The following is a 16,366-nucleotide window of genomic DNA, read 5'->3' as shown; positions in this document are numbered from 1 at the left end:
CCAGAGAAAAAGAGCAGCCTTGACAGAGGTGACGTCATTAGATAGTGATGGTCTGGGTGGTAGTTGTGTGTGTGTGTGTGTGTGTGGGGGGGGGGGGGGGGGGGGGGGTCGAGAGTGGATAGGCCGCGAGACAGAGGCAGACCGACACAGGTGCAGAGGAGATGAGCAGCTGCAGATTCAGACCTTGCCATACACAGGCCTCTCGGCTGGTATCAAGGCCTGGGCATTGTATTGTATTATACCTGGTGGATCTACTGCTCATTTGTGAGATACTGTATGAGAGGGGAGTGAGATTAATGAACTATCCACTTGTCAATTGTTAATTGTTGTAGTTGTAGTGCAGAAAGTGTACATACCTGTATTGTACCTAAATGAGGTGGATTACGGAGATTTGTGTTGCAATTGAAATAGCTGGGGAAAATCTCAGAATCTCAAAGCCTGAAAGAGTAAAAGTCTGTAGTACCATAGCTGACATTAGCACCAAATTGGTATTTGGTGTTGTGAGTAAAGCCAATACTTAGTATTAGAGTAAAGCCAATAACATTTTACAAACACTGATGACCAATCCAATTGTAACAAATTGCAAAACTCAAAGGTCTTGCCCTCTTTCACTATTCTGTTGAAATGCAAAACCCTAGCCAAGAGCCTTGACCTTCTCCACAGACATTCACAGAATCACTTTCTTTGTTTCCCCTAGAAAATGTCTTCAAATGTGTGTGAAGCTGTTTGAGTGTATAGAACAAACAAGGGCCCGGCAGAACTGATAACATCTGGCTACTGAAAATACAGCAGAGTTCACCCAGCCAAACATGGCCGCCATCACGTGGCGACACTTCCCCTCGTCATTCCATGACCGTATGACCTCGCCTCGTCTGAGACACCTCAAACGGCTGCACTATGCATGCACAGACAGACAGACACAGACACACACAGACACACACACACACACACACACACACACACACACACACACACACACACACACACACACACACACACACACACACACACACACACACACACACACACACACACACACACACACACACACACACACGTCTACCCTTCCACACACATGAAAATATAAAACATTAATTCCAACTATCCACATGACTGCAGGGGGTTCTTCCTCCTTACCTCTTTACTTTACTCCCAGTCACCCAGACAACAAAAACATTGAGGTGCTAATTCAGTCCAGTTTATGGCGTGATAGAGTCTTTGTTTGACTGAAAAGAGTCAACATATGCATTCTACATGCTCCAATTATAATTTTTATCAGATCTCCATCAAACAGACCAATCATCCACCTTCCTTTGTGCCTACGTCTCCATCCTCAGTGTGCTGTACCAGGCAGAGCCATAGCGCCCACAGCTCCCTCTGTTTGTCCGGAACTGTTTGCTCATGGTGGAAGCATTATACCTGCAGCCTGGTTATGGTCCCTACCTACACTACAGGAGAAAAGACATGCAATGACTCCAGGTCTGACTGAAAAACAATATATCACCTCCATTCCACTTCACCGTAACTGATTGGTTTTTAAATTCACAGTCCTTCCCTTTAAAACGGTTCTTTTCTGATTTCACAAGGTTGGGACTGGGGCCTAGGTTGGGACATGTCTCATAGTATATAGCCATAACATAAATACCATGCAAAGTCAACACTTTAAAAGTTGACTTGAAGCACTGGCCCAACGCTCTTAACCACTAGGCTACCTGCCTGCAAATGTGTCAGGAAAACATGGTACTGTATGTGTAAAGACAGACTTATTAGAAAAATATATACATTCTTTTAAAAATTATCCTCATGGCCAATATTTAATACATTTTCATGTATTTCCTGTATTTCCTGGATTGAACAGAATAGCAATTAACATTTTGTGAGGTTATGTACTTATATACTAAGGTTATATACTTATTGTGTCAGGAAAGAGGAAGACATCACAGCTCTACTATCCATTTTGCTTTGTGGTCCTAAGTTCTTGATTATTCATATCATAGATCATGGTCCTATTTTTCAATTCATTCAATGTTTTTTCACCACTTTTTCAGAAGAAAGTAAGCTCTTAATGGTAAACATAAAGAAATAAAAGGTGCCATAGAGCATGTTTAAGGCCCTTGGGAGAGGCATTGCTGTTTTTCTCTTCTTCTATATAAATAAATAAAAAAACGCCATGGAAGGGGTATTTCACCAAAACTACAAATGTACCACATTTTATTGATATCTAGCAAGTTGTTTCCTGACTTTGTGTGTCAGAATAATATATCAGTTTACTCATCCAGAGCTAAGCTTTAGAAATGTTGCTAGTTCTCCATAGGTTATTGTGTATTTTTCATTTTAGGGAACTATCACTTTAAGAAAGAAGATTCACTTCAAAAACATTTCTGAGATCTGGGATGTGAAAACTTTGATGCTCAATATCTCAGAACTATGCTTGGCGCAGATAGAACCTTATAGTTCCAACGTCTCTAAAACCATCTATTCTTGAGTACTTACATTAATATTCTCTCGTCCACTGATCCACTACCCAGGACTCTTGTTTGACACCCCACCTCTCCTTACACCCCCCTCCCCTACCACTTACCACTCCCCCACTATCCCCCCACCCCCCTTCCACCCTCTACAAAGACAAACCTTGGGCATTGTGTGTGATTTGTTTTGATAGACCCAGGTATACAGCCTAGAGGTGCTGGCTCACGTAGATAAATGTTTAGAGAACAAGAGAGAACACACAGCTCAGACTCACAGAGCATCTAGATGCTCCAGGCGCTGGGGACGAGGAGTGTGTGCGTGTCTACTAAGCTCCAACAACACAGCATGGAACTAGATTACCAAGCCCTGATAATGATGGGAACTGACGGGATAAGAGGAAAATGACAGCATTTATCTGAAATGCTGCTCTTTGACATCCTGATGTGTCCTAGACTGTCCATAACAAGTTGGATAATAGTTAGGATAATGACATATCCGTCGCAACACGTGGGATCAAATGTTATCAATGTTGAGATAATAAGAAGGTGAGTCAAAATCACACTTCATTTCAAAATTAGTATCAAATAAAGCCTGGCAAAACATGTTACAAAGACCAGGAATAAAAAATAAATTGGAGGCACTAATCTTGAGATCTGCTTGAAGTGTTAAAACTATGTTTTCTAAAAGTAATAGAGATTTTTTTATTTATTTTTTACAAAGGAGCAGTTTATGGCAAACACATCCCTGTTAACCAGTGAATTGTTTAACAGGGATGCTAACAAATTCACTGGTTGAAATGTCTAAGAACGTCAACAAGCAGAAAAGTTTCTATATTTACGGCACCTGAGGCTGATAACTCCCAGGGTTGCTATAGGCTAATAAATCATTGACCTCACCTCTCTCCACAGCCAACTGTTGGGAGATGTTGACTAGAACAACAACACATTCTCTCCTCTGGCCCACTTCAAAGCTGCATCACCTAGGAACAATGGGTAAAGATGTAATGACGGTAGGTAGTTCTGAGAAAGTGCCTGTTTGTCCCACTACAGCGTACCAACACTGGTATTCAAGAGAGACATGCCTTCCTAAAATAAAGAGATGGTTTCCGTATAGGTTACCAGCAAATATATGGCTTATGGCTTGAAGCAAATCAACCAAATATACAAACAAACCTCCTCATTTTTTGTGACTAGATGTTGTAGCAAGTCCATTTCAACACAGTGAGAGAGGCAGGTTAATTTTGCTCACAAAAGAAAGTGTGCATTATTTGATAGAGTCCAACTGTATGACACATACACAGTTCAGATGTTGGATCTTAATTTGACTAGTATTGCTGCAACAACTGGATTTGAACGTTTAGTCTATAATGTTGCTTGAGCGGTGATTAGGCTATTAGCTGGCCAAAATTTGGCAACATGAAAAGAGCAATTCTGTTAATATAACTGTGTGTTAGTGCGGGTTTTCAGTTAATTTATATAAATCCCGAAGCTCATCTTCATTTCCTGCAGTGCAGGAACAGTGTCAGCAACAAAATACTGATCAAATTAAAATCCTACTGTATCTGTGTGACACATGAACATAGGCCTTCCAGTCGATTACTTCAACCTTTCATCATCTGACACTGACATGTCTCGCCATACATGTGCTACAGTGTCGTGTATCATATATCAAAGGTTCCCCAGAGAACAGACTTTTGCCCCGGAGGAAAGCACCATAGGCACTAAATGTCAACCAGGGCTTCCTACACTTTGCACAAGTCATTTTTACGCTTTAGCGTTTTATGGTGCACAGGATAAGAGTCACTTTGAAGGTTGCTCATAGGTTCCAGTCAGTGAAGGACTGGAAAGATGGAGCGAGTCAGAGGACGGGTTAGAGGGGAGGGGAGAAGGAGGGTATAGGGAAGTGAAGAAGAGAGAGTAAGAGAGAGAACGAGAGAAAGACAGAGAGACAGAGAGAATAAAAGAGGCCGGGCCCAAATGGGAGGTTATGGGAGGTTATGCATGTACACTTCTGCTCCCTGTAGGGAGATGTTCCTACTGGATAACATGACTTGTGTGTGGAGGACCCACCGATGCCATGCCGCACAGGTGAGCAAGAGTCCCAAGAACAAGAGGCGTCAATCAGTAACGTGGTTATAGGGCTGTGTTAATAGTTAACACGGCCATTAGACATGTGTCCCTGGTCCAAGCACCTGCAGACCCTTTTTACAGGCATAATCCAGGGCAAAAACAAATACTCTATGCTTATTGGACACATTAACAATGCATGTATCACCTTGTTTCATTTTTTTTTTACCACACTCCACAGGCCTCTCAACAGGTGGTTGAGGCATTATATATTATAAGAGACAAGAACATATATCCTTGAGAAATACAATTTTAGGAGTCCTACTAGTGACTTATTATACTGTGGTATTCACACAGCTCCAATAGTGACTTATTATACTGTGGTATTCACACAGCTCCAATAGTGATTTATTATACTGTGGTATTCACACAGCTCCAATAGTGACTTATTTTACTGTGGTATTCACACAGCTCCAATAGTGACTTATTATACTGTGGTATTCACAGCTCCAATAGTGACTTATTGTATTGTGGTATTCACACAGCTCCAATAGTGACTTATTATATTGTAGTATTCACACAGCTCCAATAGAGACTTATTATATTGTGGTATTCACACAGCTCCAATAGAGACTTATTATATTGTGGTATTCACACAGCTCCAATAGAGACTTACTATACTGTGGTATTCACACAGCTCCAATAGTGACTTATTATACTGTGGCATTCACACAGCTCTAATAGTGACTTATTATATTGTGGTATTCACACATAAAGTGTTGTCTGTGGCATCCAGGCAGGCCTATTAGACTTCCAGGGTCAGAGGAACAGGAGTATGGGCGATCTATCTCCCCCTGGCTCCGCTCCCCCAAGACAGCCTTGTGGTTCCACACAGAAAGAGGCTCAATCCTTGACAGACACCTTTGCTAGATGCTGATCAGCATTGAACTGGAGCTGCTCCCCCTAATCTTACTACACCATCACATACACATACAGAAACAAACACACTTGCACATTCGCATGCACATACGCTCTCACACACAAACACACCTCCATTCCAGCTTGTTTACCTTGATACACATGTCCGTCAGAATCCAAACTCAGGTCAGGATAACCTCATGGTGAACCATAAGCTCATCTCCTGTTGTGACCTCCCTCACCCCGCCTCAAACCCCCGACAAGCTTGGCCATCCCCCCGCCCCCCTCACTCCAATACTGTTCGCACATTAAGTCCACCTCACAAATGTTTCTTTATATATTTCATCCAAGCTTTTGGAAGCCAGACAGATGGATTCAGATTTCAAAGTCCTAGAGCCTTAATATGAACATAATCGCAACATTTAAAGAGTGTTAAAGCAATGTAAAATACATGTTAAAGCAATATTGAAGTATTGGTAATGTCTCCATGCAGCCAGCCAGGCAGATGGAGGTGTGTGCACAGTGCAAACAGACCCTTGTACCCAGGAGGGTAAAGAAAAAGCACTCGGCACAGCGAAAATCTGGGTTAATGTCGGTTTCTCGTGCTAAATTGTTTTTTGATAAGGGAATATCTAGAGATAAGTGTTGTCACTATCCTATCTGCAAAGCGGAAGCTATCTCGATAAATACTCTGTAATCTGTAATCCAATACTGGCTGTATTAGGAGTCTGCTGGATTTGTTGGGACACATGTAGTAGATTTTGGTCAAATAAAATAACAGGGTATTATTTCCGACACTTTTAGAGCTCGTAGTATGATGCTTTCACGACCCTTCACTATATCAGCAGTGACTATCATCTGTACTTTACAGTCAGCGTTGGGTTTGTTGACATTTGTTGACTTGCTCATTGCCCCGAGGTTATGGCGTTGAGCCATTGGGCTGAAAGTGAAACAAAACCCCAAATTGTGTCTAAGTGTAGCTCCAAACAGTTCACACAAAGTAGCGTGGTGGGAAGATGCACGGGCCCTAAGGTGAGGCTGTATAGTGACTAACAGCATCATTTGAGACCATCTCAAGGATAGATATGTAGGACAAGGCCTCGTTGTACCAGACAGTGTGAGATAGAGGGCGAGTGAGCGAGAGCGACAGAAACAGCGAGAGCGGCATCATGATAGGACCACCTGGTATAGAGCTGCTGGCCCAATCTACAGAATGTACCACATTATTTAGACCCAAACAGACAGTCTATGGAATGGGGACAGGGCTCTTCACAAGTCCTCTGTGTCAGCCCTAGCAATGGAAACACAGCTCCCACAAAATAACATCAGAGCTTACATTCAAATAATCACTGGCAACAAACACACTGCTGCTGAAGTGGAAAAAACCTATTAGAGAGCCTGGGTGACTGTGGACCATGGATCCAATGACTGCATGGATCCCACTAAACCAGCATTTAGACTAGAATGCTCTCTACAGTGCTGCCACAATGAGATGGATATAATACATGTACAGGGAAGGAAATAAGTATTTGACCCCCTCTCAATCTGAAAGATTTCTGTCTCCCAGGTGTCTTTTATACAGGTAATGAGCTGAGATTAGGAGCACACTCTTAAAGGGAGTGCTCCTAATCTCAGTTTGTTACCTGTATAAAAGACACCTGTCCACAGAAGCAATCCATCAATCAGATTCCAAACTCTCCACCATGGCCAAGTCCAAAGAGCTCTCCAAAGATGTCAGGGACAAGATTGTAGACCTACACAAGGCTGGAATGGGCTATTAGACCATTGCCAAGCAGCTTGGTGAGAAGGTGACAACAGTTGGTGAGATTACTCGCAAATGGAAGAAACACAAAAGAACAGTTAATCTCCCTCGGCCTGGGCTCCATGCAAGATCTCACCCCGTGGAGTTGGAATGATCATGAGAACGGTGAGGAATCAGCCCAGAACTACACGGGAGGATCCTGTCAATGATCTCAAGGCAGCTGGGACCATAGTCACCAAGAAAACAATTGGTAACACACTACGCCGTGAAGGACTGAAATCCTGCAGCGCCCGCAAGGTCCCCCTGCTCAAAAAAGCACATATACATGCCCGTCTGAAGTTTGCCAATGAACATCTGAATGATTCAGAGGACAACTGGGTGAAAGTGTTGTGGTCAGATGAGACCTAAATGGAGTTCTTTGGCATCAACTCAACTCGCCGTGTTTGGAGGAGGAATGCTGCCTATGACCCCAAGAACACCATCCCCACCGTCAAACATGGAGGTGGAAGCATTATGCTTTGGGGGTGTTTTTCTGCTAAGGGGACAGGACAACTTCACCGCATCAAAGGGACGATGGACGGGGCCATGTACCATCAAATCTTGGGTGAGAAGCTCCTTCCCTCAGCCAGGGCATTGAAAATGGGTCGTGGATGGGTATTCCAGCATGACAATGACCCAAAACACACGGCCAAGGCAACAAAGGAGTGGCTCAAGAAGAAGCACATTAAGGTCGTGGAGTGGCCTAGCCAGTCTCCAGACCTTAATCCCATAGAAAATCTGTGGAGGGAGCTGAAGGTTCGAGTTGCCAAACGTCAGCCTTGAAACCTTAATGACTTGGAGAAGATCTGCAAAGAGGAGTGGGACTCCTGAGATATGTGCCAACCTGGTGGCCAACTACAAGAAACATCTAACCTCTGTGATTGCCAACAAAGGTTTTGCCACCAAGTACTAAGTCATGTTTTGCAGAGGGGTCAAATAATTATTTCCTTCATTAAAATGCAAATCAATTTATAACATTTTTGACATGCGTTTTTCTGGATTTTTTAGTTGTTATGCTGTATCTCACTGTTCAAATAAACCTACCATTAAAATTACAGACTGATCATTACTTTGTCAGTGAGCAAACATACAAAATCAGCAGGGGATCAAATACTTTTCTCCCTCACTGTACATACAAGCAGATCTCCTTACCTGGTTGAATATGCATAACATGCCCTTAGTTATAGTGCCTTCAGAAAGTATTCACACTCCATTACTTTTTCCACATTTTATTGCGTTACAACCTGAATTTAAAATGGATTAAATTTCAATTTTGTGTGACTGATCTACACACATTACCCATTATGTCAAAGTGGAATTACGTTTTTTACACATTTTTACAAATTAATAAAAAAACGAAAATCTGAAATGTCTTCATTTCATTTTGTCTGTTCATCTTTCCCTCAATCCTGACTAGTCTCCCAGTCCCTGCTGCTGAAAAACATCCCCACAGCATAATGCTGCCACCACCATGTTTCACCGTAGGGATGGTGCTAGATTTCTTCCAGCCGTGACGCTTGGCATTCAGGCCAAAGAGTTCAATTCTTGCATTCATCAGACCAGAGAATCTTGTTCCTCATGGTCTGAGAGTCTGTAGGTGCCTTGGTGGTTCTAAACTTCTTCAATTTAATAATGATGGAGGCCACTGTGTTCTTGAGGGACCTTCAATGCTGCAGACATTTTTTGGTACCCTTCCCCAGATCTGTGCCTCGACACAACCCTGTCTCGGAGCTCTACGGACAATTCCTTCAACCTCATGGCTTGGTTTTTGGTCTGACGTCCAAATCATGTCCAATCAATTGAATTTACCACAGGTGGACTCCAATCATTGCAAGGAAGATCAATGGAAACAGGATGCACCTGAGCTCAATTTCAAGTCTCATAGCAAAGGGTCTGAATATTTATGAAAATAAGTTATTTCTATTTTTATTTTCAAATACATTTGCTAAAATGACGAAAAACCTGCACTGTATATTAGTATTTTATGTTCCATAACGTTCCCTTTACAAAAATATTTTTTTATTCCACAGAGTATTTTGTGCAGATCGTTGACAAAAAAGACAATGAAATCCATTTGAATCCTACTTTGGAACACCACAAAATGTGGAAAAGGCAAATTGGTGTGAATAGTTTCTGAAGGGACTGTATATAACAGTTACAGGAGTATATATATTATTACATAGATTAGAGGAATATGAGTATTACCAAAGGCAAATGTTTTGTCTGTGGGTCTGCAGGTTTAGAGTTATACCAGTAAACACTGACCTAATGCTAAGCATTACTGTAGACTGAAGAGCAGTGGACTGGTCCCTCCCCTGCCCCCTGGCTGCCCCCTAACCTGTACTATCCAGAGGCTTTGTGTAAAGTAAACTGTCTGTCATAGTGACCTCCAACAGAGAGAGAGCTGTCTGTCTGTGATCATCATGGGTCTCGTCCCCCCCACCCAAACAGGGTTCAGTAACGGGAAGGGGCCCCCTCCACCAGTCAGTTCCAGCCAGTCAGCCAGCATTAGCCAGAGACCCACACCACCAGTCACCCAGCTCCAGTCATTCAGGACCCTAGCCTGGCCTGCTCTGTGTCCTAGCCAGCATGGCCTGGTCTGAATCTAGCCTGGCGTCTCGTCGCCTCTCCGTCTCCTCCATGGAGACAGCCTATCAGGGGCTCACGTCATCCGTCTCCTGTACCCGATGGGCAGGGAAACCTGGGCGGATAACAGCCAGGCCCTATCAGTGGGGATGCCTATTTTAAGTGGATGCTCTCTCTCTCGCTCTCTCTCTCTCTCTCTCTCTCTCAGAGTTGTTTTAAAGCAGCTAAAGCGTTGTTGCCAACCAGTTATCTGTCTGGAAGAGAAAATGATATATCTATTTTTCTTTAGGTTGACAAACATACAGACACACAGTTTACCAGACAGATTCTGACGTATCTCGGGATAACTACAATTTGGGAAGCCAGTTCCGACACTGAAAGAAAGGGTAGCAAGTAAGGGCAACCTAGCTTGATTGTTTGGGGTCATTTCCCCCACAAATAACCCGTGAACTATACAGCACCAAGGGTGAAAAATGACACCAATGGAAATGTGCGCTGCTGACGTGCGCTGCTGTCGTGCGCTGCTGTCGTGCGCTGCTGACGTGCGCTGCTGTCCAAACCAGGTGGTGTATTCTCAGGGTATGGGGCAATCTGGCCTTCAGTGCTGGAAAATAGAACTGTATACACTTTTCGACATGTCACACAGACAGTGGAGCCCCAGTCAGTTTCAGAACTGGGAAAGGAACAATGGAGAGAGAAAATGCAACAAAGACACTCAGTCAGTTGAGTGTGAAACAAAAAACAGTTCCTCTCAGGCAGCTGGAGCAGCAGCAGGTGCTCAGAGTCCTCCCCTCCACCACGCTGTAACCTTGAAGGGAATAGACAGGAATGCTGCCTGCTGGCCGCGCTATCTGAGGAGAGAAATACTGACTGCAAAGGCTTTTTTTCTGTGGGTGTGAGAGAGGGGGGGGGGAGAGAGAGAGAGAGAGTGAGAGCGAGAGAGAGAGAGTGAGAGCTAGAGAGAGAGAGAGAGAGAGAAAGAGAGAGAGAGACAGGAGAGAGGACTAGTCAATATTCCAGAGTCCATCAGAGGAACCAGATTTTTGTGTGTGTGTCGGTAGGTCTATGTGAAACCACACTGTGACCCCTGAAAAAAAAAGTTAATGTCTAACTTCTTTATCTCTCTTTTACAGCCAAGGGTTGTACCCCGAATCAATACACGATGCACAAATATCTCAGAGTTCAGTGTTCTGAACAGAGAGATAGAGAGGTAGGTGATGACGAGAGCCTGAGATTTCCCCATTCGTAGACCACCTGGAAAAAAGGCTCATGTAGAACAGACCTATGATACAGTGTGAATGCAGATTAAGGTCAGACCGTTTAACTCAGAGTTGAAAAAGAGTAGGAAAGCAGAAATCCCTAAAAGGCCAAGCATGCAATAGAATCCTGATTTCACCATGTGCAGCCTGCGTTTCATTGTTATACGGTTTGACTGAAAAATAATTCAGTGCAACAGATACTATTCATTGTGAAATGTAACGTTAAAGCAATGAACATTGGATTCAAATATGTTGAAATATTCATAGTCCACAGAGCTTACTCTATAAAATAAAGTCAAACAAAAAAAACACAGTGAGTTGACAGCATTAAATGCAGGAATTGTTTCCAATATATTTTGAGCAAGATTATGTGAAGCCATATACATCATGATCATTTCTACTTTTGGGGGGTAAAATTCACAACAACAAAAAACACATAATAAATGAAAAACATCCTATGTTATACAGGGAAAAAATACACAAAATAAACACATCATAAATGCAAAGATGCTCACTCAAAAGTATTTCGTTTTTTTGCGATGTAACACAGTGCAGGTATGGATCTTGCATCCAACAACAGACCATAGCTACATACAATGTGGTGCATTCTATCTAACCTTCTAATGCTTTTCTCTGGGTTAAAAGTTGAGTGTGATGAAACTGCTCTTCTTCACAATGTACCGGTACCACCACTGTGCTAATAACCTGTATGTGTTGTTTGAGAGGCACATCATGATTGGTTCAAGCCAACTGTTGATTAATCACAACTCCTCCATTGTTCTACATGACTTGCAGATCTAATCACCACGATGGAGAAGATAGAGCGACAGTTTGTGTGATGGCTACTCTCTCTGTCTCAGTGTCACCCGATTACACCACAGCTATTTGTTCTGGCTTGTATTTACATTACGACACAAAAATGTGATTGTGCTGAAATTTTCTGCAATATAATGTGATTATTTTTTAAAGTTTCCCTTGTTGTTTTCCCTCGGTGGGATGTGTTTACTACCAACAGTACTCCGCCTGTTTTGTTGTTTTCCCTCGGTGGGATGTGTTTACTACCAACAGTACTCCGCCTGTTTTGTTGTTTTCCCTCGGTGGGATGTGTTTACTACCAACAGTACTCCGCCTGTTTTGTTGTTTTCCCTCGGTGGGATGTGTTTACTACCAACAGTACTCCGCCTGTTTTGTTGTTTTCCCTCGGTGGGATGTGTTTACTACCAACAGTACTCCGCCTGTTTTGTTGTTTTCCCTCGGTGGGATGTGTTTACTACCAACAGTACTCCGCCTGTTTTGTTGTTTTCCCTCGGTGGGATGTGTTTACTACCAACAGTACTCCGCCTGTTTTGTTGTTTTCCCTCGGTGGGATGTGTTTACTACCAACAGTACTCCGCCTGTTTTGTTGTTTTCCCTCGGTGGGATGTGTTTACTACCAACAGTACTCTGTTTTGCCGGAGAAATGCAGTGTTGAAAAAACCTATTCCCCTACTTCACACACCTCTAACTTTTTTTTATTGAACTACATTCCCTTTCTTAATAAACTATATTTTCTCGAATACTTATTTACATAAAAATGGGTACAAAACATTGGAACATGTGCGCTTTCCATGACAGACTGGCCAGGTGAATCCAAGTGAAAGCTTGGAGCAGAGAGTGAATGGGCAAGGCAAAAGATTTAAATGCCTTGGAAACGGGGTATAGTAGAAGTTGCTAGGCGCACCGGTTTGAGTGTGCCAAGAACTGCAACGTTGCTAACTTTTTCACACTCAACAGTTTCCTGTGTTTTTTAAGAATGGTCCACCACCCAAAAGACATCCAGACAACTTGACACAACTGTGGGAAGCATTGGAGTCAACATGGGCCAGCATCCCCGAGGAAAGCTTTCAATGAATTGAGGCTGTTCTGAGGGCAAAAGTGTGTGCAACTCAATATTAGCAAGGTGTTCCTAATGTTTTGTACACGCAGTGTACAAATATGGTTATAACATGGTGGTACAGCATTTATAGCCTCTCTGTATTCTCAGAAGTCTCTCTTCAATCTCTCTCTGCATCAAACACACTTGAGGCTCTTTAGTTTACTGCCCAGCCAAAGGTTGCACTTCCAGAGCTTTATAGAATTATTAAGTAAGCAATTATGATAACCCACTGTTTCAAAGATAATACAATGATAAGGTTCTGCCAAAGTCCCACTGTAGAGTAGTTTGCTCTATAACACTGTTTTCCCTCTAGAGAGGCCATACTGTCCTCTCCTCTTTCAGGTCGAGTGTTTGTTTTGATTTCTGTTGAGTATGAAATGTCCCCCGATAGAGGCACGGTAAAAACCTCTGCCATCCACACTTTGTAATGACCCCGCTTAGCTAGTGCTAGTGGCATTTTATCAGAGCTCATAAACCTTGAATGACTATATATTGATAAAGACTGTTTAAAGTGTCATCTGAACGATAACATTTGCACTGTAAATGTGACCCTACAGGCTTGGGCTCTCAGTACTCCAATCAGGCTGTGGTGGTGATAAGCATGGTGCGTGTAGTGGGCCACAGCCATACACATCAATAAGGTCAAATGTTACACAACCTTTTGTGGGGATTTATATATACAGCTGAGGAGGCTGCATGGGAGCTTGTGATGCAATGTGGATTCTCTATGTCAATTCATCGCAAAATGTATATCATTTATTTGTCTCACAACATGAGTTCTGCAAAAAATATATAAATAATGTGGTGAGAAATATTATATGTCAAATTTATTATAAAGCTACATACAACAAGTTGAAGAGAAAAGAGAGAAAGGTAACCCTTTATTTTAAAGCCTGGTATTTACAAGGCAGTTACTTAGAAATGACTTGTTGAAACAGTAGCTACCTAATAAGTGCATAGCAATTACACTTTGGTTTCTTTGAGATTCATTGACACAAGCGTCACTATGTACCATTTGGTACCAGGTAGTAACCAATTATGTTGACATCTTCGCTGAAAGATGAGGAATAATGAACATTTAATGAGGGTTACTGGGATTTCAGTATTAAATGTAGAAACCTATAGAAAGATTCTGATTGGCCAATTTTCACACACACCCTATGACAACAATACAGGCTATCTGTCATCGATAACGAATCATGAATAAATATATCATGCAACAATATCAGTCCCCCAAAAAGATAAGTATTAATAATACTGTAGTATGATATAAACTGTAGACACTGTGCAGTATTACACAGCGCTAACGCGGTTAGCGTTGGGCCAGTAACTGAAAGGTTGCTGGTTCGAATCCCTGAGCCGACTAGGTGAAAAATCTGTCTGTGCCTGTAACGGTCTTCTTCATCCTCTGACAAGGAGAAGTAGGAAGGATCGGAGGACCAATGCGCAGCGTGGTAAGTGTTCATGATACTTTTAATGGAACACAGAAAAATACAAAATAACGTGAAATAACAAAAAACGAAACAGTTCCGTGTGGAACACACAGACACAGAAAATAATCACCCACAAATCAAGGGTGAAAACAGGCTGCCTAAGTATGGTTCTCAATCAGGGACAACGATTGACAGCTGCCTCTGATTGAGAACCATACCAGGCCAAACACAGAAATACCAACTCATAGAAAAACAAACATAGACAACCCACCCAACTCACGCCCTGACCATACTAAAACAAAGACATAACAAAAATAACTAAGGTCAGAACATGACAGTGCCCTTGAGCAAGGCACTTGCTCTCTCTGGAGAAGAGAGTTTCTGCTAAATTATGTAAATGTATAGTAACTTTAAAGTAACTTTTTAAATTGTGTTGCAATGGAGACACATGCCAACAAGCTCTCACAGTCTCATTGCAGAATTAGACGTTCATTCACGTTCTGCAAACGCCAAGTTTAGAGGTGCTTTTGTTGCTCTCATTCTGAATTGTTAAGGTAAGGGTTAAGGTTTGGGATAGGGTTAAAAATAAAAATAAAACAGTCTCCACAACTTGGAACAAACACGCAGTTTTCTGATCAAGAGTCATTGGATCATGGGATTATGCCCATCCACCACCCCAGTCCACAACGCCCTAGCAAAACCCAAACCTACTTGATGGTAATAGCACTCACTGTTGCCCCTAGTGGCCGGTTTTTGAAGGCATTTCCCAATGTCCTCAGGACATGGACAGATGTCCAATTTCGACGTCAATATTGAACGATCTCCTTGCACATACAACCATAGGTGTAAACTAATAAAATTTTACTTTAGCGTTTAAACAACAACTTGGGGACACGAGTCACCACATCATTGAGTTGTTCAGTCCTTTATTCCCCCTCCATGTTACATGTGTAATATGCTTCCCACATGAGAGGGCCTGGACTCTTTGCCCTGATCATTAAAGCAATCAGTATGTCAGTTAGTATAGAGGTGGGGTCGGTGAGGAAGAGAATATAGCTCCTTTATGACTTTACTGTGGAGGTGGGGCGGCCAAACTCCATAAACACACACACACACCGACTTTTTGGAGGTGGGACTGGCGGTGGTTCCAGGCTGAACTCCATGAACACACACAGCCCCCCCTCAACCCAGTATAAGGCACTCTCTGATCCAAGATGTGCCTGTCCAGACAGAGTGCACTTTGCCCAGGCCAGCCATAAACCCAACCATAAATACAGCTCTGCTTATGAACTGAATGACGTGAGAGGACCTTCAGACCGAGAGAGATCAATGCCTCCAACACGGCACTCAGATTCAAGACAGGCACATACAGTTATGAAAAAACATTACTCTTACCTGGAATTGGGATGACATGGGTCGACCTCCCAAATAAAGAGGAAGGAATACATTATTTCCAACATGGCAGGTTTGAATTGAAACTAACACATAGCACTTATTCTGAACATATCTAGGGGAAATACTATTTTCAAAGATGGTTGCAATTGATTTCCCTTCATAATGTTCTGGCAGGACAATATGCAAGAAGCAGCTTAGAAAGCTTTGTCCAAGAGGCCTAAACGCTTACTGGGCATTGGATATACTGCCCCCTTGTGGTTTGTTCAAGGATATGCACGTCAACTACAGCAAAGATACAAAACATTAGGAACATCTGCTCTTTCCATGACATAGACTGACCAGGTGAATCCAGGTAAAAGTTATTATCCCTCATTGGTGTCACTTGTTAAATCTATTTCAACCAGTATAGATGAATGGGAAGAAACAGGTTAAAGAAGGATTTTTAAGCCTTGAGACAATTGAGTCATGGATTGTGTATATCAAATCAAATCAAATCATTCAGAGGGTGAATGGGCAAGACAAAA

The sequence above is a fragment of the Oncorhynchus clarkii genome, chromosome 28, assembly GCF_045791955.1.
Source record: "Oncorhynchus clarkii lewisi isolate Uvic-CL-2024 chromosome 28, UVic_Ocla_1.0, whole genome shotgun sequence".
Classification (NCBI taxonomy): domain Eukaryota; kingdom Metazoa; phylum Chordata; class Actinopteri; order Salmoniformes; family Salmonidae; genus Oncorhynchus; species Oncorhynchus clarkii.
The sequence above is the reverse complement of the archived record's forward strand: the minus strand, read 5'-3'. Positions refer to the sequence as shown.